This window comes from Neoarius graeffei, chromosome 13 (assembly GCF_027579695.1).
Source record: "Neoarius graeffei isolate fNeoGra1 chromosome 13, fNeoGra1.pri, whole genome shotgun sequence".
Lineage (NCBI taxonomy): Eukaryota > Metazoa > Chordata > Actinopteri > Siluriformes > Ariidae > Neoarius > Neoarius graeffei.
Window position 1 is genome coordinate 8,881,429 of NC_083581.1, and position 13,524 is coordinate 8,894,952.

The 13,524-nt window shown below is 39.4% G+C and overlaps 1 protein-coding gene across 5 annotated transcripts in view; it reads right to left on the minus strand.

Annotated features, from left to right (window-relative positions):
* Window positions 1-13,524, minus strand: part of LOC132896406 (zinc finger protein 883-like) — a 41,491-nt gene that overhangs the window by 12,189 nt on the left and 15,778 nt on the right. The window lies entirely within an intron of this gene.

Below are 13,524 nucleotides of genomic sequence, written 5' to 3' on the forward strand. Positions count from 1 at the left end.
ACCTTATATAAACTGTTCTCCACACACATGGGAATGTTTTATCATCCAGTCTTCCTGTTTAACTGCAGCTTGCCATTGTTCTCATCTTTCTGGGTTCACCGGGAAACGTTGAAAAGTTAAACTAGGCTTATCTCCACATCTGTTATTACATCCAAAAACACTACAGGTCTCTGGCATTGTTAGTTGAGATGTAACTTCTACAAGTTTATCTGTAGATGTTTACTGAATTGGGCTTACAATCACTCACGTACACTTGTGCCGGTCATTGTCAAACAAAGCTTGGCCAGATAATCAAATCCGCAGGTACGATGGCATCATGTGAAAAGCCCCTATAACTCCATAGTCACTACCATGGAGTCAAGCCCATGCATTCTAAGGCTAAGATAGCTAAGCACTAGCGAGAATGATTTCGTTATCTGTCCAGAAAAATGTCATCATCTAACTTTGCTCTAGCTTGCATTTGCACTCACTAGGCAGGCTTTCCTTTTCTTTTCCACTGGCTTTTAGCTGGCAGGAAAGTGATGTTTGCCTATGCAGACTTGTTTTGGTTAAAAGTAGGTCAAACGGTGGTCATGTGATATTGTTGCTCACTTGCTTCAGCAATTTTCAGAATCATAAAATGCGGGATGCTTTTTATCTCTGCAAAACGGTGACACATAGGACACATTGTGTGTGCAGCAGTGAAACATCTTGAAACGCCAACAGCTATAGACATAGCACATTTTGCCCAGAATTCAACTTTGCAGTCAGCACTTTTAATCAGTAGAACATAATTTTAGTCAAAGTTTTAAGCATAATTTTCTCAGATCATTATATGGTACTTACTGTAAAATGTTCCCTGTAGTTTTAAAAGGGGCTATTGCAGGAGGAGTATTGCCGGATGATGCACCTGTTCTCTTATTCTTGATTTACTGACATTTTTTTCCCCACAGAGAATGAATGGGGGGCAGCACGGTGGCGTAGTGGTTAGCGCTGTCGCCTCACAGCAAGAAGGTCCGGGTTCGAGCCCCGTGGCCGGCGAGGGCCTTTCTGTGTGGAGTTTGCATGTTCTCCCCGTGTCTGCATGGGTTTCCTCCGGGTGCTCCGGTTTCCCCCACAGTCCAAAGACATGAAGCGGCTACAGATGATGAGAATGAATGGGGCTCACGAATCAAATCATCTTGCTCAGACACGCTTCATCGGAGACCCACCAAACTTCATGTGATACCTCAGGCCAACTCCCCTGAAATATATATGCAATCAGTTCTGACCCACACTCATCTTTTCTTTTCACTCATCCCTCCCCCCCATTTACTTCCATTCATTTTTCCCACATTCAAATGAATGGAATTTCAAGAGAAAAACTTTGTCACGTCACACTGCATGCCTGGCGCTCTAAAATCTGTTTTAACTCATGTTACGCTCTCTGTTAACCTACCCAGCACCATGGAGATAATGTTTAAAAAAAAAAAGATTTCAGAGTGCAAAGTGTCATGTCACACTGCAAGTTGAGCCATTTTAAACCAAGATTTTAGAGCAAGCAACCACACACACACACACCACACTTTCTGTAGATCATGTTTATAAATAAATAAATAAATAAAAAGATTTTGCGGCACTACGTCTCATGTCTGATCCAGTTTCTGTTGGTGACACTCTGTTACAGCTGAGCAAGCACACTTTGCATTTTCTCTGCAGAAATGCAGTCTAGTTCCAGCTTATGCTTTCTTTTTAGCATCACTGTGGCATTTATATGCTACGCAGTGAGGCATACTTATTTAAAAACTAAGAAATTCAGAAAAAAATACCTGTAAAACGAGCAAAACTACAACCCCGATTCCAAAAAAGTTGGGACAAAGTACAAATTATAAATAAAAACGGAATGCAATAATTTACAAATCTCAAAAGCTGATATTGTATTCACAATAGAACACAGACAACATATCAAATGTCGAAAGTGAGACATTTTGAAATTTCATGCCAAATATTGGCTCATTTGAAATTTCATGACAGCAACACATCTCAAAAAAGTTGGGACAGGGGCAATAAGAGGCTGGAAAAGTTAAAGGGACAAAAAAGGAACAGCTGGAGGACCAAATTGCAACTCATTAGGTCAATTGGCAATAGGTCATTAACATGACCGGGTATAAAAAGAGCATCTTGGAGTGGCAGCGGCTCTCAGAAGTAAAGATGGGAAGAGGATCACCAATCCCCCTAATTCTGCGCCGACAAATAGTGGAGCAATATCAGAAAGGAGTTCGACAGTGTAAAATTGCAAAGAGTTTGAACATATCATCATCTACAGTGCATAATATCATCAGAAGATTCAGAGAACCTGGAAGAATCTCTGTGCGTAAGCGTCAAGGCCGGAAAACCATACTGGGTGCCTGTGATCTTCGGGCCCTTAGACGGCACTGCATCACATACAGGCATGCTTCTGTATTGGAAATCACAAAGTGGGCTCAGGAATATTTCCAGAGAACATTATCTGTGAACACAATTCACCGTGCCATCCGCCGTTGCCAGCTAAAACTCTATAGTTCAAAGAAGAAGCCGTATCTAAACATGATCCAGAAGCGCAGACGTCTTCTCTGGGCCAAGGCTAATTTAAAATGGACTGTGGCAAAGTGGAAAACTGTTCTGTGGTCAGACGAATCAATATTTGAAGCTCTTTATGGAAATCAGGGACGCCGTGTCATTCGGACTAAAGAGGAGAAGGACGACCCGAGTTGTTATCAGCGCTCAGTTCAGAAGCCTGCATCTCTGATGGTATGGGGTTGCATTAGTGCATGTGGCATAGGCAGCTTACACATCTGGAAAGACACCATCAATGCTGAAAGGTATATCCAGGTTCTAGAGCAACATATGCTCCCATCCAGACGACGTCTCTTTCAGGGAAGACCTTGCATTTTCCAACATGACAATGCCAAACCACATACTGCATCAATTACAGCATCATGGCTGCGTAGAAGAAGGGTCCGGGTACTGAACTGGCCAGCCTGCAGTCCAGATCTTTCACCCATAGAAAACATTTGGCGCATCATAAAACGGAAGATACGACAAAAAAGACCTAAGACAGTTGAGCAACTAGAATCCTACATTAGACAAGAATGGGTTAACATTCCTATCCCTAAACTTGAGCAACTTGTCTCCTCAGTCCCCAGACGTTTACAGACTGTTGTAAAGAGAAAAGGGGATGTCTCACAGTGGGAAACATGGCCTTGTCCCAACTTTTTTGAGATGTGTTGTTGTCATTAAATTTAAAATCACCTAATTTTTCTCTTTAAATGATACATTTTCTCAGTTTAAACATTTGATATGTCATCTATGTTCTATTCTGAATAAAATATGGAATTTTGAAACTTCCACATCATTGCATTCTGTTTTTATTTACAATTTGTACTTTGTCCCAACTTTTTTGGAATCGGGGTTGTACGATGTAAACAGAGAATATAAACAGCAGAGTTGCTCAAGCGACCACTATCTGACGTCCTTGCATATGTCATCACGACAGGAAGCCCATCTAGCATTTTAAAGAAAATTCATTTTTCTCGAACACTATTTGGTCTCCGAAAATGAAAGATTGATTTTTGAAATCTGAGGCTACTTTTACTTAAAATAAATTTGAGAATAAATCTGACGGAGGATCCCTTTAAGACAGCAAACAGATAACATCAATGCAGAAGTTAGCACTGATGATTAACGTTCATCAAACTTCAGCTTTGTTCGGGAACGTCAACATCAGTGTCTCCAACTCTCGTCTCCTCGCTTTAAAATAGTGTGCTGTTGAAGCTGTGGAGTTTCAGCTTGTTTCTGAGTCAGAAAAGCTGCTAACACATCTAGTAGCATATATTCTTCATTCAAAATACAAGTGCATGATCTAAGCAATGTTCAAAGTAGGTCTATTTTTGGCTAAAATTAAATTATATTCTCTAATCAATATTTTATATTTTCGAAGAAAAAAAAAGACATAAAACCAGGTGAACACAAGATAACCACTTCTGTTTTATTTCTTTGAGGGCTGAAATGTATGCTCCAGTTGTTGGGTTTTTTTTTGACTGTTTATGAACTGTTAAACTCCTTTACCATGCTTTGTGATTGTGACCCTTTTGCTGTGGCATCACCATTCATACCTACACAACCAGTGTGTTTATGTTCAAATTACTAATGCACAAAACTGGTTTCAAGCAAGTTCATAGATCTAAACTCTTAATTTTGCTCTCAAACTGCACCAGTTTAATACATTTAACTTTAAAATATACAAAATTTTCTTATAGGGGAGCATACCCCAGACCCTCCAGAGCGACATCCATGAACCATAGTTTCACAAAATCCTGTGGGAAACACTATATCATTCTGTCTGTTTACAGGGTTTTTTTTTTTAAAGCTGTCAGTGGAACATCTCCCTGTTATTTTGTAGGTTAGGGTAGCTGTGCAAGAAATCACTCTCAACTCAAAATGTAAAAACAGGTGACCGTGATTATGCGACATATCCTAGCAAGCATGTTGATGGGTAGTGAACGAATGCGGCAAGTGTGTGTGGAAGGAGTTGCCACAAGATGGAGATCTCAGTTTCTCATGCGATATCCTGTGGTCTGTACATCACATGGATCTAGAAGAAGCTGTTTTATTTAACTACAATATGCATGCCTGTCAGAAATCCTGGCCAGAGATGATCAATTATTGCAGGAGTCTTGGTCATGGCAGCTCATTGGTCTTTAGCCCCTTATGCTTTCCAAACTTAAACATTAACAGTCCCATGAGCCTTTGCACTTGCAGTGTGGAACTAGCAATGACTAGAGTGACCACCTTTTCTGGTCGCAATAACAAGAATCCTCCTCCCCAGACCTAAATTTATTTTCAAAATCAAACTGGGAATGAGATTAAAGGCCATTTAGATTTTTTAAAATGTAAAAGTTCTAAATAAGTGACTACCTACAAATAATTTTACTTAAAAAGCAGAGTCATCGGTGTATTAAAAAATACTATTTCATGAGCTTGTATAAAAATGCATGGGGTTGCTGAAAATTCCACAGCACACTTCACCAGGTACGTACTGTACATGTTCAAATTATATTTTGTTTGTTATTTGTGAATTCAAGGAAATGAAACAGACTATTTTTTAATTTATTTTTAATTTATTTAGCTTTTGCCATAGGAAGATCTATATATATATATATACACACATCATGGCATGGGAAACCACAACAGCTTGCGCCAATTACAGTGGCCCCATTGTACCGAATCTGCATGTCTTTAAACTGTGGGGGAAACCAGAGCACCCAGAGGAAACCCACACGGACACAGGGAGAACATGCAAACTCCACACAGAAAGGCCCCTGTCGGCCGTGAGGTTCGAACCCGGAACCTTCTTGCTGTGAGGCGACAGTGCTAACCACTACACCACCGTGCATTTTACTGTGTAAAATGTCATACCAACTGCATACTCCATCATCAAACCAACTTGCATCGCAGCAAATTTTGTAGTATTGAAAATTATCGGCTCATTGGCGTGGCAACAAGTTTTATATTAACTTCAGCATTAATTATAGTTAACAGTATCTGTTCAAATCCTCTAGTGTCATGCTCCTCTGTTTATCCTCAACATTTAGAAAAGAAACATGCTGCAAGTATGAATAAGTTGTGTGTGTGTGTGTGTGTGTGTGTGTGTGTGTGTGTGTGAGAGAGAGAGAGAGAGAGAGAAAGCAAGCTACCGAGTTGTCATGGATGCAGCAGAGTCAAGGAAAACTTGCATTTCAGCTGCATTTGGGAAAATGGACTATAATGGAATGTTGATGGAAGCTATGATGATGATGATTAATATGTAATACAAGAAGCTGACCACGCTTAGCAGTTATGGGAGGACCCATGTTGGTGACCTCCTGGGCTTGTGATTTCATAGGATTTTTCATGAATAATTATATTAACTTGTACAATAAAGAAATATTTGCTTGGGCGGTTTGGCCCTGTCTAAGATGGACTGGTACCACTATGCATTCTCTCTCTCTCAATTAGCGAAGATGTATAAGCTCTATACATTTCCAAATCAGAGGCCTTCATGGGTAAACATGGAGGAAGGGCTTGTGGCCCCGACTACATTAGAGGCCTTTCTCACCCAGAATGGTAGGCGAACACCCTTTGATGACCCCGTTTTAGCTTTTGCACAAGAAACATGGTCAAGGGCTTACCAACTTATTAATATTTGTCCTTTTCTTTCATCCAAAGCGTCAATTTGGTTCAATAAAAAATTGCTAATTGATAAAAAAAACATTTATGTGGGAAACGTGGTCCAAGTCTGGTATAAATCTATTGGGGGACGTTTTTACTGACAAGGGTATTAAATCATTTATTGAAATCAAACAAGAATTTAACCTGGATCAAAAAGAATATTGGAAGTATTTACAACTTTCACATTGTATTAGAGCTAAATTGAAATCTGCCCCAGACCCGCCATCTGGCTTTCAGGAGGTATTAATGAAACCTGGTTTTAAAAAAGCGTCTACTTTCTACCATCTTATCAGAGAGGCACGAACCCCCAAATTAGAGGGATTGAGGTTGTGTTGGGAAAGAGATTTAGGCATTCCAATTTTAGAAGATGCATGGAAATGGTTGGTTGAGTCTTGGTATACTTGCTCACAGGAAACACAATCTCAGCTCATTCAGTACAAATTGCTCCACAGAAAATATTGGACCCCGAGTAAACTAGCCAAACTGAAACTAATGGATAATGATACATGTTGGAAATGCGAGAAAGATACTGGGACTTTGATTCATATGCTGTATGAATGTGAAAAGAATATTGATCTCTGGAATGGGATTGTAAATCTTTTAAGTTCTATTCTTCAATGTGATCTTACTATGTCACCGGATTTATGTATTTTTGGTTTGCTACCAGAAAACATAAATATAACCAAAAGATACAAGTTGTGGGTACGCTTGGCAACTGTATCAGGATGCCGTATTATTCTAAGACACTGGAAATCATCCACATCTTGCTCATTTAAGGAATGGACTGAGCTACTGACAAAAATCGCCTTATATGAGCGTGTTACTTTCAATGTCAGGGGCAAAGAAGAACTATTTAACCAGATCTGGGGGCCTTTTTTGAGCTATATAGAGAACATGACTGTGTAATTGTATATATGTATCCTGTTCTGTATGAGTAGAGGTCAATGTTAATTGTTATTTACGTTTGTAGGCACTTGTTTTGTGTTTTTTTTTTTAATTATTATTATAATTTGTTTGTTTGTTGATGTAAGTTTTTCTATGTCTGTTTTGTGAATGTTCATACTGTAAAAGAACAGAGAGCTACTGCTTATTGATACAAGACTATTGTATTTGCAATGATGCAAATGTTAAATTTTTTTTTTTTGCTGTCTGTGAAAAAAGACAAATAAAAAAAAAAAAGGAAATATTTGCTTGAGCATTATTCAGGTGTTATTAGTATTTCTATTATTAACAGGTGAATTTCCACCACACTGGCTAAAAGAATCAATGTAGAATAGCATTGTGACTTCCGGTCTGGCAGCCATGAGGTAGACAGCACACTATCGGAGCTCCCCGATCATCAAGAAAACGCCGTTATTTTTTTGAGGGATTGTTTCTTATTAACAGGACAAGTTAAAAAGGCGTTTATAATATGCCCAAACCAAAACAAAAAAGCGTATCACAGACGAGGGAAAGAGCTCAAACAACCGAGGACGAGTCAGTCGAGGACGACACACCCGGCCTTCCTGACATGGCGGAGCAACAGGTGGATGCAGACACGGCTAGCCTGCAGATGATATTGCAAGAGCTGAGAGAATTTCGGCGTGAAAATGTAGATACTCTTCGAGAGATACGAGAAGACATTAAGGCAACTAACAACAGAGTCGAAGAAGCCGAAATGCGAATTTCAGAGACAGAGGAAAGAGTGCAGGGGCTGGAAGAAGCTACGATGGAGCTGCTAAAGCTACAGGCTAAGCTGGAGGACAGGCTAACGGACCAGGAGGGGAGAGCAAGACGGGAGAATATAAGAATCCACGGCATAGAGGAGGGGTCCGAGAGCAACTCCACATCGATGATAACATTCGTGGAAAATCTGCTGAGGGAGAAGCTGGAGCTGCCCCCCACCCATGACCTGAAGATTGAACGTGCGCATCGCGCACTGGGACCGAAGCCCCCGGCTCAATCTCCCCCGAGATCTATAGTCGCTAAATTCTCCAGCAGCAAAACTAAAGAAGAAATTCTGAAGTTGGTATGGCAGAAAAAAGGTTTTCTGTATAAGGAAAGAAGAGTTTTTGTGGACCACGACTATGCACCGGAGACCCTCAAGAAGCACCGGGAATACGCAGAAGCGAAGAAGGTGCTGCGGGAAAACAACACACGGTTCCAGACGCCTTTCCCAGCCAGATTAAGGGTGTTCTACGAGGGTGAGACGTGCCTGTACAACTCTGCTGAGGAAGCTACGACGGACATGGTGAAGAGAGGTTTGCCCGTGACGATATTTAAACCACCGGTGAACTGGGCTGATAGAGTGAAGGACCTGATGTGGCGCAAAGTCCGGTCTCCGGGGAGAGCGGAGCAGCAACCTGAGACGACGCAGGATGGTTTTAAAAAGAGACTGGACGTTTTCAGGCGGTCTCACCGCTGATCTTGTTGCGCCTTAGAGCGGTTTCCCCACGGTAAGGATACATAGTAGTAGTGGCAGTGAAACGAACAATTAATTAACCGCTACTTTAAGACGTGTTTGGGACAGTTTAATGACATTAATAATACAACATGTGTGATCGGGGAAGCTCCGACTAAGCTAAAACATGGAACATTTTGAAAACTTAAAGGAGGGCCCTCCACAACTGGAGATGATTGGAGACTTTCCCTCCGAGCCGGCAAAACATCCCGGCTCCTTCAGGGTCACAAACGAGACCTCAAATCAGGAAGTTCAACTTGAGTCACTGGTAAAATGTCTTAAGTTCATGTTTTCTTGGGACTGTTCAAGTCACGTTCTTTTTTCTGTTCGTGTTCTTATAGTGTTTGAGTGGAGGGGGGGGGGGGGGGGGGGGGGTAGTAAGATTAAGAGACACATAATTTATAATGGAAAGTCCAAAAGTTCCACTTAGGTTGGCCTCTTATAATGTGAAGGGTGTACTTAATCCAGTTAAAAGAAGTAAAATTCTGGGCAAAATGAAAAAAGACAAGGTAGATGTAATATTCCTGCAAGAGACACATTTAACTGAATCCGAGCATGCTAAACTTAAAAGGCAGGGCTTTAATCAAGTTTATTCATCGTCCTATAAAACAGGACATAGAAGGGGAGTGGCAACACTGATAGCGAAAAGAGTAATTTTTGAAAAGATATCAGAAACCACGGACAAAGAGGGAAGGTATAGCATGCTTGTAGGAAAATTAGAAGGGTCAGAAGTCACTCTTTTAAATGTTTATGTACCCCCAGGTGCAACATGGGAGTTCTATAGACAAGTATTTGATCTCATGATTACAAAAGCCCAGGGAATGGTGATCTGTGGTGGTGACTTTAACTTGAGATTGAATCCAAAGTGGGATGTGTCAAGATCCACTCAGACTAGCACAGTAAGCAAAAAGGTGAGAAAGATGATGAGTGAAATGGGCATTTGTGACGTATGGAGGGAGTTTAATCCTACAACTAGAGACTACACCTTTTATTCCCCACCACATAAAACGTACTCAAGGATTGATTATTTCTTCATGTACAGCAAAGACATTGGTGTTGTAAAGTCTTGTAAAATTGGAATAATGGACCTCTCGGACCACAGCCCGGTTTATCTAGATTTAAACTTTAAAAATAACAAAAACTGTTTTTCCTGGAGACTTAATTTAAATGTACTTAAAGGGAAAATGAAGAAAGAACTTCAGGAGGAAATTCGGTTGTACCTGTCAGAAAATGATAATGGGGAAGTGTCCCCACTTATGGTATGGGATGCAGGTAAAGCTGTCTTGAGAGGGAAAATCATTGCGAAACTGGCCCTACAAAAGAGGCTTAGACAGGAGAAACTGAATAAACTAGAAAAAGAGTTAGAAAATTTGGAGAAAAAACACAAAAAAGATGTCCAAATGGATATTACGCAGAAAATTAAGGAAATTAAAAATCAAATCAAAGAAATTTACGAGGTAGAAATTCAGAAGAAACTAACCTTTTTGAAACAGAGTTATTATGAAGTAGGTAATAAGTCAGCCAAAATTCTGGCTTATAAATTTAAAAAACAACAAGCAGAGAGGGTAGTATATAAAATCAAAGACCCAACCACCAAACAAATAAAACTTGACTTTCAGGACATTCATAGTTGCTTTGAAAAATATTATAAAAATTTATACACCCGGATGGTCAGTAAGGGGAATAAGACACCTGAATCTCTGCTTGCGTCACTCAATCTCCCCACAATTACAGAAGACCAGAACAAAGTCCTATTGGCCAATGTGACTATCGAAGAACTCCAAAAGGCAATCTCTAGACTAAAACCTAATAAGTCCCCAGGCTCCGATGGGTTTACAGCGGAGTGGTATAAGACTTTCTGTGACTCATTGTCACCTTTACTACTGAGGACATTCAATTGGGTCATTAAAAATGGAGAGATGCCTCCATCTTGGAGGGAGGCAATTATTACTGTAATACCGAAAGATGGTAAAGATAAGACAGATTGTTCTAGTTATCGACCAATTAGCTTGCTAAACCAGGATTATAAACTATTCACATCAATTTTAGCAAAACGCTTGGAAATCATACTTCCAGATATTATTCAATTAGATCAAACGGGGTTCATTAAGCAGAGGCAAACCCAGGACAATGTCAGGAGGACATTGCATGTTATCAACCATATAAACCAAGACAAATTAGAGGCTGTTCTACTGGGGCTAGACGCAGAGAAGGCTTTTGACTCTGTCGACTGGTCATTCCTATATAAGACACTAGAGAGATTCCAGTTTCGCAATGATTTTGTTAAAGTAATACAAGCCCTATACTATAAACCAACAGCTAAAATTCGAATTAATGGAGGATTATCAAATAGTTTTGAATTAGAAAGGGGATGTCGACAGGGCTGCCCTATATCTCCGCTCTTATTTGCCATCTTTATAGAGCCCTTGAGTCAATGGATAAGGCAGAATGAGAAGATTAAGGGAATCATGGTGTCGCATGAAGAACACAAAATTGCCCTGTTCGCTGATGATATTTTGATATACTTGGGGCAGCCATCCTCCTCTTTTCCAGAATTACTCACAACCCTGAAGGAATATGGCTTACTATCAGGTTATAAACTTAATACTCACAAATCACAAATTTTGACATTCAGGTATTCACCTAGCCATACCATCAGAGAGGAATTTAAAGTCAATTGGGAATCCAAATCAATTAAATATCTAGGTGTGAATATCCCAAAACACCTGAACATGATCATATCAGAGAACTATGACATACTATTTTCCAAAATTAAATCTGACCTGACCAGGTGGAATCTAATCCCCTTCTTAGGATTAGGACAAAGAGTGGAAGCGATAAAAATGAACCTGTTGCCCAGATTACTGTATCTGTTCCAAAACATACCAGTCGAGCTCCCAAAGGGGAAATTTCAAGAATTAGACAAATTAATATCACGATTCATTTGGCAGGGGAAGAAGCCAAGAATTCGCTATAAAACTCTCCAACTAGCAACGGACAAAGGAGGCCTTGCTCTCCCGAATATTAAAAATTATCATCAAGCGGTTCAGATAAAAATTTTGGTTAACATTTGCAACCCTTCCTATAAAGCAAAGTGGAAAGACATAGAATGTCAGATATCTAGCGACATCCCAATACAAGCAATTATAGGGGATAGTGGACTGATTAATTGTTTAAAAGAGGTAAACCCATGGATTAAAATGTCAATGAGGATTTGGCACAGGGTAATCAATGAAAATAAGGCTAAAGAACCTTACTGGATCATAAAATGGATAGGATATGACATAGATTTTGTACCAAACAGGATGGATGCTAGATTTAACCCTTTGATGACTGACCCCTTGAAAATGGTTCCTCCAGGAACTATGACTTTTCAGTTGTCAAGACAACGGAAAAACTAAAATACAAAAACAGAAAGATACGTCACAATGCTCTTGTGCACAAAACAAAATGCTCTTGTATTTTAGTTTTTCCGTTGTCTTGACAACTGAAACGTCATCGTTCCTGGAGGAACCATTTTCAAGGGGTCAGTCACCAAAGGGTTAAACAGTGGGCTGACAAAGGGCTAGCAAAATACAGTGACAGTTCCAGGATCTTAAAAATCGATTTAGTTTAATAAATCAAGATTTTTATAGATTTTTGCAAGTTAGACATTATGTAGATAATATAACGAAAAAGGAAGAAGTACGACAAACTAACTTGGGATTACTGAAGATATTTCTACTCAGCTACAGATCGGACCCTGGACGCGGAAACATATCAAAGATATATAAGGTGTTGCAAGAACTAGAAGGAGGAGACACTGCATATATAAAGGAGAAATGGGAGAAGGAGAGCAACATTACGATGCAGATGGAAACATGGGGAAAAATTATGTTACAGAAGTGGAAGAGTACATTCTCTCTGTCCTGGAGAGAATTTGGGTGGAAAAATGTTGTCAGGTTTTTTAGAGTTCCAGCACAAAGGACTTCTCTGGGAAGAAATACAGCCTGCTGGAGATCCTGTGGCGAGAGCAAGGCAACGCATTATCACGTGTTTTGGGATTGTCCGGTCATTACAAAATACTGGGAAGAAATTAAATCGAACATGGAGAAAATCATGAAAATAGTGATTCCATCAGGGTTTGAGACCTTATACTTAGGGCTAAGACCGGACTCTGTGAAGGGACCTGAAAACAGATATATGTATAATATTTTATTATTAGCAAGTACAAAAGCAATCACAAGGAAATGGTTGGTAAAAGATTCCCCTACAATTGAAGATTGGATCAAAGTGGTAAAGGATATTTTCACGATGGAGAAGCTAACATTCATTTTGAGGCTGGAACAAGAAAAGTTTGAAAGTTATTGGAAAGTTTGGATCAACTATCTAACAAATGATAGGCAGGAAGTTTAAAGTGACAACCCCATACCCCCCTCCTCCTCTTGGTTCTTAGTTCTTGACTACACTCATTTGGTTCTGGTTTCAGTTTCTGGTGTAGTTATTACATTATTATTATATGTGCTACACATGTATGCAGCAAGCTATCTTTGTTTTATTTTAATGACTATCACAATTGTTATTATTTGAGTTATTTAAACTTTTGTCATTGCTGTTATTAACACCCCTTGATGGATTATTGTCCATACTACTCCCCATATAACATGGTTATTAGTGTTACTTTGTAACAGTATAATTTTTTTTTTTTGGATACTTGAGATGTTTAGAAATTTAGAGGGGTGCTGTGTTAGGGAACGTAGGTGCTTTTGTAATGATTTTTTTTTTTTTTGATTTTTTTTTTTTTTTAATTTTGAATATCTTTGTAACCAATTTGTTTTTTATATATGTTTCAAGCAATAGACCTGATGAGGTATACATGTATGAGCTCTCATTTTTTC